General features: G+C 37.8%; 1 protein-coding gene across 1 annotated transcript in view; it reads right to left on the reverse strand.

Moving 5' to 3' along the window:
• Positions 1-14,027, reverse strand: part of TDRD3 (tudor domain containing 3) — a 118,624-nt gene that overhangs the window by 74,163 nt on the left and 30,434 nt on the right. The window lies entirely within an intron of this gene.

A 14,027-nucleotide genomic window follows, 5' to 3' on the forward strand; every position in this document is an offset into this window, starting at 1 on the left:
ATTCGTCTCTCCGTACCTCCATCCCAAGCTGTGCCCCCCACCTTCCCTTTAAAAGGCAAGGAGGGCACAGGGAATAACCTGGCACAGAAATGCTGCTGCCACAATCAGCAATTTTTTCCTTTGTCAGGGTCCAAAAAGGACTGTCGTGGTTTAGCCCCAGCCAGCAACTAAGCACCACGCAGCCGCTCGCTCACTCCCCCTACCCTGATGGGATGGGGGAGAGAATCGGAGGAGTAAGAGTGAGAAACACTCCTGGGCTGAGATAAGAACAGTTTAATAATTGAAATAAAGTAAAATAGTAATGCTAATAGTAACAGTATAATAATGATAATAATAATAATGATAAACAAAGCAAGTGATGCACAATGCAATTGCTCACCACCCACCGACCGATGCCCAGACAGTTCCTGAGCAGCAATCCCTGCTCCCCGGTCAACCCCCCCCCAGTTTCTATACTGAGCATGACGTCATATGGTATGGAATAGCCCTTTGGTCAGTTTGGATCAACTCTTCTGGCTGTGCCCCCTCCCAGTTTCTTGTGCACCTGGCAGAGCATGGGAAGCTGAAAAAGTCCTTGACTGGCATAAGCAGTACTTAGCAACAACTAAAACATCAGCATGTTATCAACATTCTTCTCCTACTAAATCCAAAACACAGCACTGTGCCTGCTACTAGGAAGAAAATTAACTCTATCCCAGCCAAAACCAGGACACCTTCCCATAAACAAACATTTCAGAATTATGCGCTTTTGCTTCAGGTGAAGGAGTGAATAAACAAATGGCAAAATACATGGGTGAGGAGCATGGAGCGAGAAGCAGCCAAGCTCCGCAAAGCTCTCTAAGAAGTCAAAGGCTAGCTAGTAGCTGACCACTGACATCTTACACCGACAGCCACGAGACAAATTATTTCCTTAATGTACAATGCATATAAAGCTACCCTGGAAGATGAGCCTGAAAGACTTAAAAGGAACTATGTTCCAACTGGTAGCTTAATTTTTGGCTTTATGCACCAAAATCTTAAGCATCCTAAAGAGATGCTTATATTTCCAAGGAAATTAAAAAAAAAAAAAAAGTTTAAAACCACCACAAAAAACCCTCTAACACACACACAGAAAACCACACTGAACTTTCCTCTGTGAGGATTGGTAACTAGAACAACATACATTGCAAGCACCTTTGGTTTCCAGGAAAAAAAGTACTCACTAGATTTCTTTCTTGCACATGCTTTAAAACAATCTCAAAAGTTAAAAATTGAAGTAATGCAGACAATTCAATTGATTTCAAAGGAATTACAGCAAGTAATGCTGCATGAGTCACACAGGGATTCTGTGGCCTTGGAACATTAATACAAATTAAAAAAAAAAAAGAAATAAAATCAGTTTACAACCAAATGGGCGCAAAGCTGCTGCAAATGGTTGAGATGGTTATTTGTGGAGCGTTCTCTTGAGAGAGAAGACCAGAAGAGAGAAGAAAATAAATGTTTCTACTGCAATTCTTCCACATTATGCTTGCTGAAACCTGAGGGACATCTTGCCTACTCCTCCCCCCGCCCCAGCTCTGCTGTCTGAGACATGTAGCAGTACAAGCCTCTTAGCAACAGCTTTTGTCAGAAGAACATCTCCTAGAAAGTACGTAGATCCTTACTGTACCTTCAAATGAAACATTAAAACAAAGCCATTAGTAACGAAGCAGCGTTTTCTATGTGAACCATATAAACCCCAATCTGCAATTTTTCTGTCAAAATGTTCTCAATAAGCTTCTATGAAAAACAGATTTCAGTAATTCTTCCTTTGTAATACATAGAAAAACATATTACATCAGTGCCAGGCAGAGCTGTTTTCCCACTGCTTCTTCATATCGAGTATGATAGCAATTTAATAACCCACTTTTGCACATTATAGGTGTGCACATTCTCCTTTTCAGTATTTCCCATTGCTAAGGGCTACAACTCTGTAGTACCAATCTCACCTGTGCCTCTACATATCTCATTTTATCTTCTGCTTTACTTCGTCAAGAACAGATTATACCTGACATGGCCTAAATAGACAGATTTCTGTACTGCTACACTATTACCACCTGTGTCTGAAACACTGAAGAAATTGGCGGTATCAAAGGAAGATGCATTTTTGCTTGCCTGCTCTATACTGCTGGATCAAATACTTGATCTGAAGACAAACATGTACGTGCATACACACTTTAAAAGGTTTAAAATAAGAACATTATTTTAGAATTAAATCCACCAGGTAAACAACTTTCCTAATGATATTTATTTTTCACAAGCAGCTTTCTTGAAAAGTATGTTTTCTCTATTTGTAATTAACAGTTCACGCACAAACACAAGTCTTCGATCCTTTTTCTCTCCCATATTACATTTTTCTAGAAGTCCTCTGTAATTTCTCCTATCATCTCTACAATTAACATTTTGTTAAGGAGAAGCTTTCTTTAAGGAAAGAAGCAAATAAGGAAAATTAGTAAACATGCTCTACAAAATTTACATCTTTCAGATTCACAACTCTTCACAGAATCACTGTGATATTAGCAGAAAACACAAACTGCACTAACAGAACGTCTTGTAATTGAGTGCCAGCCACATGAAACAATGTTCAAGTTTTATAGTAAGTTTTATACAGCTATTTTCAATGTGTTTGCAGAAATCAAAATGTTCCTTCTATTGCTTTGCAAAGAAAGCAGATTTACACAATCATGCCATAGAAAAGATAAGGTTTTAAAGGGGAAAAATGAAAAAAAAAAAAAAATCGCAGAGAGCTTTCATTTTCTCATACTTGGTAACACCACAAAAGAACAGAGAACAAGTTTAACAATAAAGCAAAGTGCAATTTCAAAGAACACACTAGCACAAGACCACCACTGGGTGCCAGTATTGTTCCATAACAGAAGAACCTTATCTCCTGTATTAGCTGTTTTAAAAGCTTGGAGTTCTCTTAATAGGGTTTCACAACGTTCTGCTGAATTTCAGTTGTATAAAGGAATTACACTGCAGCGTTACAAATTTTATTGAGGGGCTATCAGTAAAGCTGTTAAAAAAAAAGAACCAACACATTTTAAAACATTATTATGCTAAATATGAAAATCAGATTTTAAAGAAGGCTTCTTCGTACCCTATAACCTGCGTAACAATACTGGGAAGGCAATTGACACCGTTCTTCCCTTCAACTTCTGAGCTTTTTATTTAAAGAATAATGTAGTATTATACAAACTACCAGACAAAAAATGGAACTCAAGGGTGAAAAAGAATAGGGAAGATTTTAGAAAGATTCAAAAGCCCTGCCAAAACTAGGGCCAACTGTTCCTTTATCCACAAGGCAAACGTCTGTAAGGAATAACAAATGTAAATTCAGTGACATTCTTGGCAATTTTACTATTAATATTCTCACACTCAGAAAAGTGAAGTTTTTCCTAATGCCTAACCTCATGGCACTGCCTTCTGTTGCCTCTTGTTTTCTGCACATCTGTGGAGAAAAGACCATGCCTTTCCTTTTTGCAATCACATTTAAAGACTTCCTATATCTTGTACACCGTGCTCTGTATCTTGTGCACCTGGTGTATCTTCCTCTATATCTTGTACTTATACTGATGACTATTGCTATCCAAGTGTATTTTTATTCTCCTATCACTTCTCCAATTTGTTAACATCAGTTTGAACTCTGACCCTGAGCACTCTAACAGATTTGCATTCCTAAGGAGCTTTATCTTGTGTTTAAGCTTAGTACTTCATGCTCCATCACCCAGGTGTTTAATGACAGTATCAAATAAAGCTTGACCTAGAAGATGCCTTCATGCAGCCTCAGATTTTGACAGTGAACCATCTGTAGCCATTCTTTCTAGTACGGTCAAACCAATCTTATAATTGTCTTACAGGAATTTAATCTAAACTGTTTCCCTATTTCACTCCTTGAAGATGCAAAAACAAAAAGTTAAAATAACAGAATGTACTGCATTATATAACCATTAGAAACTCACTAAGTTTTAAGTGCAATTATGCTAGCAAAAAACTATTTGCACTACCCAGAAAGCACAGAGAATTACAACATCCTGATTGCAACTAGGTAAGCATTTAGATGAACAAACACCAAGGTACTTATGCCTATCTTTAAAATTTGTTGGAATTAAAAATACTGACATTCCTAAAACTGCTGCACCACCACCACAGCACCTCATTTGCCCCAGCAGTTGAACTTGCATCCCAGCTACCTAACTTTTCACTGCTGGGAATACACCACTTCCTTAAGTGCAGTCTCCAACCCAGGTCAAGCTGCAACCCCAGAACGGAATTAATAACATATGCATTCCCAAACTCAAATTCTCCCACATCTAGCTGACAAAATTTAAGGCTTAAACCTCTCTCAGATGTCTGTGACACTTGACTTTCAATAAAAATACCAATTAAGCAAGCCAATGTATTTTTTAGAATACAACAAAACAAAAAAAGGGATTTATTTCTTTTTTTACATCACGTAGTAAAAACAGAGTGTCATTCCTGCCCCCCTGCTTTTTTTAAACGTAGGGAAGCAAACACAGGGTAATTATCTAGCAGTACAATCTGTTTTGTCAGTGAAATCATGACCTACGGAAAGCATAGCAAATGCTCAGAGCCAAGGAAAAAGAAAAGACAAAAAAAAAAAAAAAAGTAGTGCAGTGCTTTGAACAAAACCAATGCATTAGCTTCTTGCTTGGTTACTTCTACCTGAAGCTTTCAGCAGGAACAGGATAAAGACCAATAATTTAGGAGCATTATAGTCCTAAACATATGCGATACCAAACGCTACAAAAATGACTTCACTGCGTAAGCAATACTAGTCTGGCATCTGACGCTCAGGCCCAATGGAAGCACCCCCTGTGCTGCTCCTTCAAGAACCTCCCGCTCCCCACCCCGCCTCTCGGATCTTGCTGCAGAGCCAGTCCCTGACCCTCCTACCAACACCGGAGAGGAGAAGGGTCTGGACCTAACTGCTCTCCCTAGCCGGCAGCGTTTTTCCCCTCTCCTACAACAGTACAGGAGAGAAGACGACAGCTGCCTTACGCCTGGGGTCAGCAGGTCCTGAGGCGGGACTTGGTGGCAAGGAGGTTTCTGCCAGGGGTCACCAAAGGCAGAGGGCACCCCAGCACTCCCTTTAATACCTCATGTGCTTCAAAGTCTGCATTTATCTCATAATTTTTTAGTCCTGTTTACTAACCCAGCTTCTCATCCATTTCCAAAAGACAAGGACTACTTTAATACAAAAGCTTGAGTAACCAGTGATAGTTCTAAAATTACTCTTTAATAAATTCCACATGCAAACAGCAGTATTAGTCTTATTAGGTTAGCCTGACAGTCCATCATTCTCTCTCACACCTCCCCAGACCGACACACCACTCTTCTGTTTTTAATTACTAGCACATGTATTGATTTTTTTCCTGCCAGCTTCCCTGAAATTACTCTGTTCCAAAAATTAAGTATCAAAAGCAAGTTTTCAGCATACTCTTTATCAAGTTCCTACATGGAGAAATATGCATTTTAAGACATTTTAACACTTGCATTAGTGAGATGTTTGGCAGTATCTCCCACTGTGATATGTAGTGTGATGTATGCTTTTTGCAAGTCTATTTTCTTCTATAAAATTCCTACTGCTGGGAATGCAATTTTTTTTTTTTTAAACACAAAAAGGTTTAAAACTATATTATGAGACTGGCAGCACATCACAAGCATTTCACAACAGAAAAATTAAGAAAAACTTTGTGCTTGAACCAAATGTAAAACTTAATAATACCTTCACAGCCACATTACCCATCTCCAATAATACAACCGTCAAAAACCTCAGATTCTATGCTTGCTCTTTCCCAAATGCAATGTATTTCACTCACCAAATACTTCATCTAAACTGTAAGCAAAACTAAAAACTGGAATCAATTTTCCTTTATAATCTCAGTTTCCAGCAGAAGAACATGAAATAATCACTTGTAAAGCCCTGAGAGTCAGAAATCCTAGAAACTAGAGAATGTCTCATCACACAGTTCTAAGACGCTGGTTTTGGGACACCCACCATTCTTCTCCAACCAAGTGACTGGGAAAGGGAGAAATGCACGTGGAGAAGCCTCACTTGAATAAACAAGAAACTACTAAGCAGGGTACTCTCCGAAAGGGCTGCACAGCTGTTGAATTTACTTCCTTATGCTTTCAAAAAGCGTAAATTAGATGGCCTTCACTGAATGCTGTAATGCTCATCTCTCTTCATTGGCATCTGTAAACAGGGTAAGAAATCACTGAAGGACAGGATAAAAGCTACTAATTAAGTTGTCAGATCTGGATGTGGAAGGTTTTAATAAATTGTACAGCTGCACTTTTAGGGCATTATTTGTGATATACTTTTAAATTGCATTAACAGCACTGTCAGTATTTGCAAAGGTAACTACCCTCGAGACTTATATAAATAAAAGTAAACAGCCATTTTATTTTCAGCTTTAAAACAATTGCAAAAGTTACTGACAAATACTTTGACAGGTAGTTTACATTCAAAAATTATCTAACAAAGTATAAATTCTTCATATTAAAGATGTCAAAATCTGAAGCACTTGTTAGGAAGTAGGGAATTAAGTGGATGTAAAGGATGAAAGATAACAGAATTTTCCCCAAATAAAAGATTGCAATCACCAGCTACTTAGCATCAGTCTAGAAGGAACTTTTGCCCATCTCAGCCATAACTGCATTTCCACTTCTCCAGTCCTGCATGAACACAGGAGACACAGAGCATAACTTTCTCTGCTGAAAGTAACCAACCAAGTTCCATAACCCAGAGGTAATTATCAATCACACAGAAACGCAGACACAGAAATCACTTATTTCACCACCATGTATGTAAGACTGGGAATGTCTGAGTCAAACTGAGAACTCTATTCTGCTTCAGTGGCTGTATACTATCATTTTACTGTGAAGATTAAAAATGTATGTAATTCTCACTTCACCATGTAGATAGTTACATACAGAATCTTGCAGATAGAATGAGTTGCTATCAAGTTCAAGAAAACAGACAGGAGCTCAGGAAAAATTCAGATACTTAAGATACTATAAAAAATTATTTTTAAACTGTGAGGAATTATTATTTTTATGATAAAAAAAAGTTTCATGTTTTTGTGACTTCCCAGAGAACTTTATTCCAAGGACTTTATTCCATTTAGTGATGGCTTAGGCAAAACAGTAGAGGGGTAGTGAATTCTATATTCAAAACCCAAAAATTAATGGACATTCTTCAAAGGAAAAAAGGGAGGTTAATTATACCAACCAAACAAAAAAGTTGTCAAAAGAAAGACTGACAAAAATATTCTGGAGGATTAATTTGATAAAAGCTAATAATAAAGACATGTCAAAGCAGATGTAAGAAACCTGACATGACAAGGCTAATAAATGACTTGAGATGCAAAAAGATTGATAAAAAAACCCACAAAACTTACAAATAGCTTTTTCTTTTTTTTTTTTTTTTTTTTTTTCCATTTATTTCTAAACTAAATCTCTACAACAGAGATTTGGAAGGTTTCCAAACTAAAGTTATTGTTGAAATACGTATCTAAGAAAGTTTCTCAAACTGATATTACAATATAAAAGGTCTTAGAATAAATACAGCAATGACAACAAAACCCGCTGGGACCAACAACTATTCATCCAAGAGCTCTACAAGAGCCAAAATACGAAACTGCTGATGTGCCTTAAATCAACACCTGTACCAGAAGAACGGAAAATATTAAAACATCATACAGTATTTTTAAAAGGAGCAATCACATGAAATCCTAGGAGTTATACAGAACCTTAAGAGCAATCTCACGCAAGCTATAACAGAGACTAGAATTTGTAGGCTCGTGAGAACCCTGTGAGCTTTCGGGTGAAGACAATACTTCTAGCAGATAGAAGATGTCCCACCCACAGCTATCAGACTTCTCTGAAAGATGAAGAAAATGAGTGGAGGGGGAAGGAGGCAGGGAGGAGGGGGTGGAAAGACTGTTCTTGAAATAGCTTTGGTAAGATCCTTCACACCAAAGGTTCTTAAACTGAAGGCACAAGAAGAAAGAAGAATCCTTTCTCACGTACTAAAACACGGGAAAGGAAGGGTACGAATTAAATGGTCCACTGTTAACTAATCCTCTAGAAGAGGGACATATTCCATTGGTCTGCACTGCATACCACAAATACTAAGACAAAGGACTGGCTAGCAAGGTGGCAATTGGTGACAATTATACATATTTCTAGACGACATCAAAATCTAAAGCTCACTGCCCTTTGTGACCACAGGATAAGATGTCCGGTGAGTTTCAACATTAATCATAGAATCATAGAATGCTTTGGGTTGGAAGGGACCTTGAGAGGTCACCTAGCCCAACCCCCCTGCAGTGAGCAGGGACTGAACCCGTGACCTTGGCATTATGAGCACCACGCTCTAACCAACTGAGCTAATAAACACAAAGTACTGCACAAGGAGAAGAAAACAACAGCAACACAACATGCACAGTACTGAGCTCTAACTTAGTTATCATTCATGGAAAATACACAGTCACATGGTTACCTTCTGGACATTAACTCATGGCTCAGTAGCGGTCCAAAACACACAAAAGAATACTAGGACCTATTTTTGAAACAACACAAGACACAACATTATAAAACCATGCAAATCAAATCAGAATTACTAAGCAACAGTGCTGCTGCACATAACTTTCACTTATAAAAGCTGCAAATTAAAGGTGGTTTAATTTTTAATGCAGACTTCTGCCACAGATCACAGTGCAGCACAGGAACAGGTTCCCCGAGTGGCTGCAGAACCTCCACCCTTGGACTTCAAGGCACAGCTCGGCAAAGCTACAGCTGACCTCATCTAGAGTCCTGCTTGGAGCAAAACCTTGAATTAAGGTGACTTTCAGAGATGTCTGTTTTCTGTAATTTCAAGAACTCAACCCAATTTACATCTGTACCTGAACGTTGCATTTTAATATGCAAACATATAGGCTTAGTTTTAAATAACCTAAAATTATGCTGCCTTCAGTTAAGGCATTTTACTCATATTTCCATGTTAGTTTTATATACATATAGATATTTTTATTTCCATGGTTTTAAATTTAACTGGAATTATGGCACAATTTCACAGATGTTATCGTCAGCCCTTTAGGTCAGTGTTTTGTTTGTTTGGTTTTCTTCTTTCATACCTTGGAGCAAAAGCTATTTAGCTTCCATAAATTGATTTGGTAATCCTTTAGCAAATAACTTAATTAACATACACATTTTACATGTAAGTACAAGAGAAGTTTGAAGTCAGTTGCTGATACTGGTGAAGAGAGATGAAGATACCAAATCCCAGTTCGGAATACATCTAATACTTCTATGTGGTAGGTTTTCCACCTTTCTGAGGGCATGAAGTGCTCTACTTGGTACTGCTGCCTCAGCATAGATTCAAGGCTTATGCCTTCAAAAATTATAAAACAACTGTACCATAATGTCCTAATTTACTAACATTTGTAAGACATACAGCAAACAGTTGATAGGCATGTGGCCTCTGTGTAACCAAGCTGATTACATGACAGATTACAGAGCTCAGCTTTCTATAAAAAGCCAGACAAGAATTAACCGAGACCAGCTCCGTGCGTATACAACACAACTAATGAAGTGTTAATTTACTGTACAGGAACTTAGTACGTATTTTCATGAACTAATGACTTGGGAAGGAGTTGAGAATCAATAACGCCTCCAATACTGGGACAGGTCTCTAAGAAACTATCACATGTAGGCAAATGAGTCTTTGATATTGATTTGGTTTTTTCCCCGCACATCAGCCACAACTACAAGTTCTAAGTGTTATATAACCATTTTTAAGAATCTGAATTTAATTTTGCAATTGATATTTAGAGATTTTATTTGACTGGATTTGGTTTTTTTAAGGTCGCTTTGCTCAATACCTGATGGGAACATAGCAATTCATTCCAGTCTACCAACACCATCAGTCATCCAAAGTTAAGATCCCACCACCACTTAGCTGACTAAATGATAGAAGTCTACAGCTTGGTCACACAGAGCACCCCTAAAATCACCATCTTTGATGGCTCTAATTCGACATCAGCACCGCTTGACCAGACAAACCCTTCACCCACAGAAACCATTCTCTTATTCCAGACAGGCACAAAAGAAAGGTAGGATTAGAATTAGGATGCGGAGAAACGTGATAGTAAGGCTATCGAGTAATAAGTATTACCAGCAGTAACCTGATGATATAAAAATGACATAAAAAAGATCTGATTGGGCGTAAAATAGCATGAAGTTTAAGTCATTATCTTGCTGTCAAATTTTGGGTTGCATCTTCGTAAGCATATATTTGTCAATATATAGTTCCAGAACCACCTTGGTTAGTTCATTTTTATCAATTCAGTACGTTTCTCTTTTCCTCCTGCACTCAAACTGATGTTACTGCCTTCTAAATTCATCTAATTTATAACTATGTTTTTCTAGCTTATAAAATGAAGGTAAATACAGCAATTATAGTGTTTATGCTAAATTATTATTGCGAGGTACAAAGTGAGGCTGTGATGCTTCTGGCATTCCACTGCATAGAATAGTCCAGTCTACCATCAGACAACAACTAGTTCTCTGCCAAAACAAAAGGAAACATTTAAAAACTTGAAACATGGCAGCAAAAAGTAAATTCCATTAACCATACCCAAATTCAGACAAAGGAAAAGCAGCTCCAACATAAATGCAAACAGGAGGGTAATCACCTATGTTTTTTCCTTATAAAATAATCATTAAAGTATTTGTTACTGCTGAAGTCCATGAATTGTTTTTAGAAATACTTCCTAATGACCAAAATCAATGTTTTTATTTCCGTTTTCTGAACCTCAAAGTTAATACTGGGAAAGTAACCAAGTTATTCATCAACACTGGATAAAAACTTCCGCAAAACCTTTTTATATGTTTTGAGATTTCACCTTACCAATGATAGTTACGAAGGCAAAGATCTTTGTAAATGCTCTCCTTTCTAGCCTGCCTCTCTTTGTTTTGTTCATTTTGTCCTCAGATAGTGACATTGTAAGTATAGCCATTATTTGTCGATATTTTTAATTAACCCATGAGGATGATGTGTTTCTTCATTTATCTAAAATAACTGAAGCCGTAAGATAAGCATACATAGCACTTTTAATGGAGGAAGGGGTCATTTCTATTTCTTTCCCTTCCCTACCTTCCTCCTCCCCATGGTTCTAAACAGTTCTCACCCTCACACTGAAGGACTGCAGAAAAGATGTAAGGTGATCTAATGTAATAATATGCAAGAAGGCATGTAAGATAACAGGGCTTTACGACAGAGATAATGACAAGACAGCTTTCAAATGGGCAGTTCACAATATTCTCAGAGAAAAGATCCACAATATGAATACATTTCCTTGAAACTACACCATTCTTCATGTTACTGCAGTATTATCGCACTCGCATACACAAGATTTATGCGCTAGCCTATAAACCATATAGTAATTTATCTACTCAACACTATTTTTATTTTCAGGATTGGTCACACATTAATCCTACAAGCAAAATAAATTTGGGTAAACCCAAATAAACTTTGTAGAGGTAGCTGCAGAAGTAGGTGTAGAATTCAGGTGTATGTCGCTTGACTGCACCTTGATCATTACTGCCCTTAAAGTATTATAGGCAGCTATGAGAGGATAGTTTTTAAATATATGAAGACTTGCATTTCCTAGGCTTCTCTTTTTAAACTAAATTACCCCAACTCTTTCAGCCTTTCCCTAAAAGGTCAGGCTGTTTTCTAGTTCTCTCCTAGACTTTTTCTCTCTTCCCTTCTCCCCACCTACACACCTTTCCTACAGTGCTGTACCCAAACTGGACACTCACTCCAGCTAATGCCTTACAGTGCTGACCAAAGTGAAAGAACCTTTTCAGGTATCTTACAAACACCATACTTAATAAACAACCAGAACAGTTGCTTTCATTCAACAGCATGATACTGCCTCATACTCTGTATGGTGTATAACAAAATAGAAAAAACTCTCAAAATATTTTTCTGCAGAACTGCTTCTTATGAAGCTCACAATATGCAGGTGACTAATCCTACCTACACCCACAAAATAATCTATTGAAACACATTGCCTTTATTTCCTTTCAATTCTGCACCCTTTTCAAAGTTCATTTTAAATTCTAAAGACTTGCTGCTGAAGTGCTTGCAACCCTTCAGGTTAGCTATTGTCTCATACCGTAAGTAATCACCCATCTTACAAGCAACTGTGTCTGTTGTATATAAACCACATTTTCTCTTAGGTACCTAAAAAAAAAAAAAAAAACAAACCCCAAAAGCTTCATTAAAAGTACAAGACAGTACTGCTCTTTCCCTGTCAAAACTTGTCATTCCTTTTTCTTAAATTTCTGTCTGTGGTTGCCTGTGATCCTATTATGTTTGTTTATAAAAACACTGAAAAATTATTAAACTATTTACAGAACACAAAGTTAGCCTGAGTGTTTTAAGATTCTCATTTTTACGGGGTGGGGGGAATCTAAAGGAGCCATAACAATGGCTAAAGCCCATGAATCTTTTCTACCAGTGTTTTTCTGCTGCCACATTTACAAAAGTGTGAAGTGTGAATCATTTAATTTTACATATAGCAAAAAGAAGGCATTCTGGAGGTAATCTTGTTACCCAACTACAGGCCAACAATTTTAACCTAATCCAGGATAGAGATAATCCAGATAAATAGATCAAAGACATAAAATGAGAAAGAAGGAGTACTTAATACAGTAAGACCCCCTACCTTAACCTGTTCCTTGTGATACTTCTTTATGATAGTGGGAGACAAAGAATTATCTTCTGGAAAGAAAAACCTATTTCTCACCCCTAATTAAAGCAAGTTTAGAGAAAGGAGAGAAAAAAAAAACCACAACCACACCACCACAAAACATTTACCAACTTTTCTCTCAAAAAAATTGTGCTACTGTTCAGATCTTGGAGAACACCTGGTCATTTAAACTATCCCTCTGTGCTAATTGCTAGTGGCTGGACCATTAAACTATGTTAAGTGCTAGCATTCAAGTATGGCATGTGAAATCTAAGTGACATCAGCTTACAGTATGCCTTGCGGTGTTTACGGTCCTTGCATGACATCCTGGATCACAGGTCACATCTTTCACTTAAATGTTGCTAGCTGCCACTCATGTCCTATGCTAGATGAAAGTGAACAGACATGAACTCTAACTTGTTCCTGCACATGACACTTAGTTCAGCGAGAGATACCTTACTGATACGTCCATATTCAACGACTCAGTCATGTGGAATCTTGAGGTGAAAAGGGGATTTACTTTCTACAAGGGCAGTTTCTCACAGACATTGCCTTACAGTGGGGAAGCTTAGCAACAACTGCTAAAGGCATTAATTGCACAGTCTGCATGCAAGCTATCTAATAGAGGCAGAGTATTCCTATAAATAGGCCAGATTTGTTCCCCAGAGACAGTGTGCACTGATTTGAGACAGGCTACCAAGGTTAACCTACACATGATTTGGCATCAGAACTTGGATGTGGGCTATTCTTGTTGTGGGACGGCAGCCAAGTAGTTGCTGGCAGAATCTTACAGCAAAATTTTTTGCTATGACGAATTCAGGTGGCTGCGCCAGTACAGTAGAGAAGAATGAATGTATCTTTCCTGGGGGGGGGTGTGTGGAAATAAAGGAAACTATGCCTGTCTGTGGTAGTGAAATTCAGGGCAAAGATTATCTGGAAACACTCAGTGGCAGTCCCAATCCTTTCTATGGAGACGTGGTATGCTTTGCCATTTTGCCATCAAAAGAACAGCTTGCAGTTAGTTCAAGCACCTACAAGCACCTTTAGCTACAAAAAGTAAATCCATTTAACAAAGCAGTGTATTCGTGCTATAAAATATCTTAGCCTGTAAAAAACACTTTTGTAAGCTTGTTAGGCAATTCAGCACATTTTCCCAATCCCAGTCCCTACAAACACCCAGGACATGACTGTTTTTTACTGAAAGTACAGGGGCTTCACAAC

This window comes from Pelecanus crispus, chromosome 1 (genome assembly GCF_030463565.1).
Source record: "Pelecanus crispus isolate bPelCri1 chromosome 1, bPelCri1.pri, whole genome shotgun sequence".
Classification (NCBI taxonomy): Eukaryota; Metazoa; Chordata; class Aves; order Pelecaniformes; family Pelecanidae; genus Pelecanus; species Pelecanus crispus.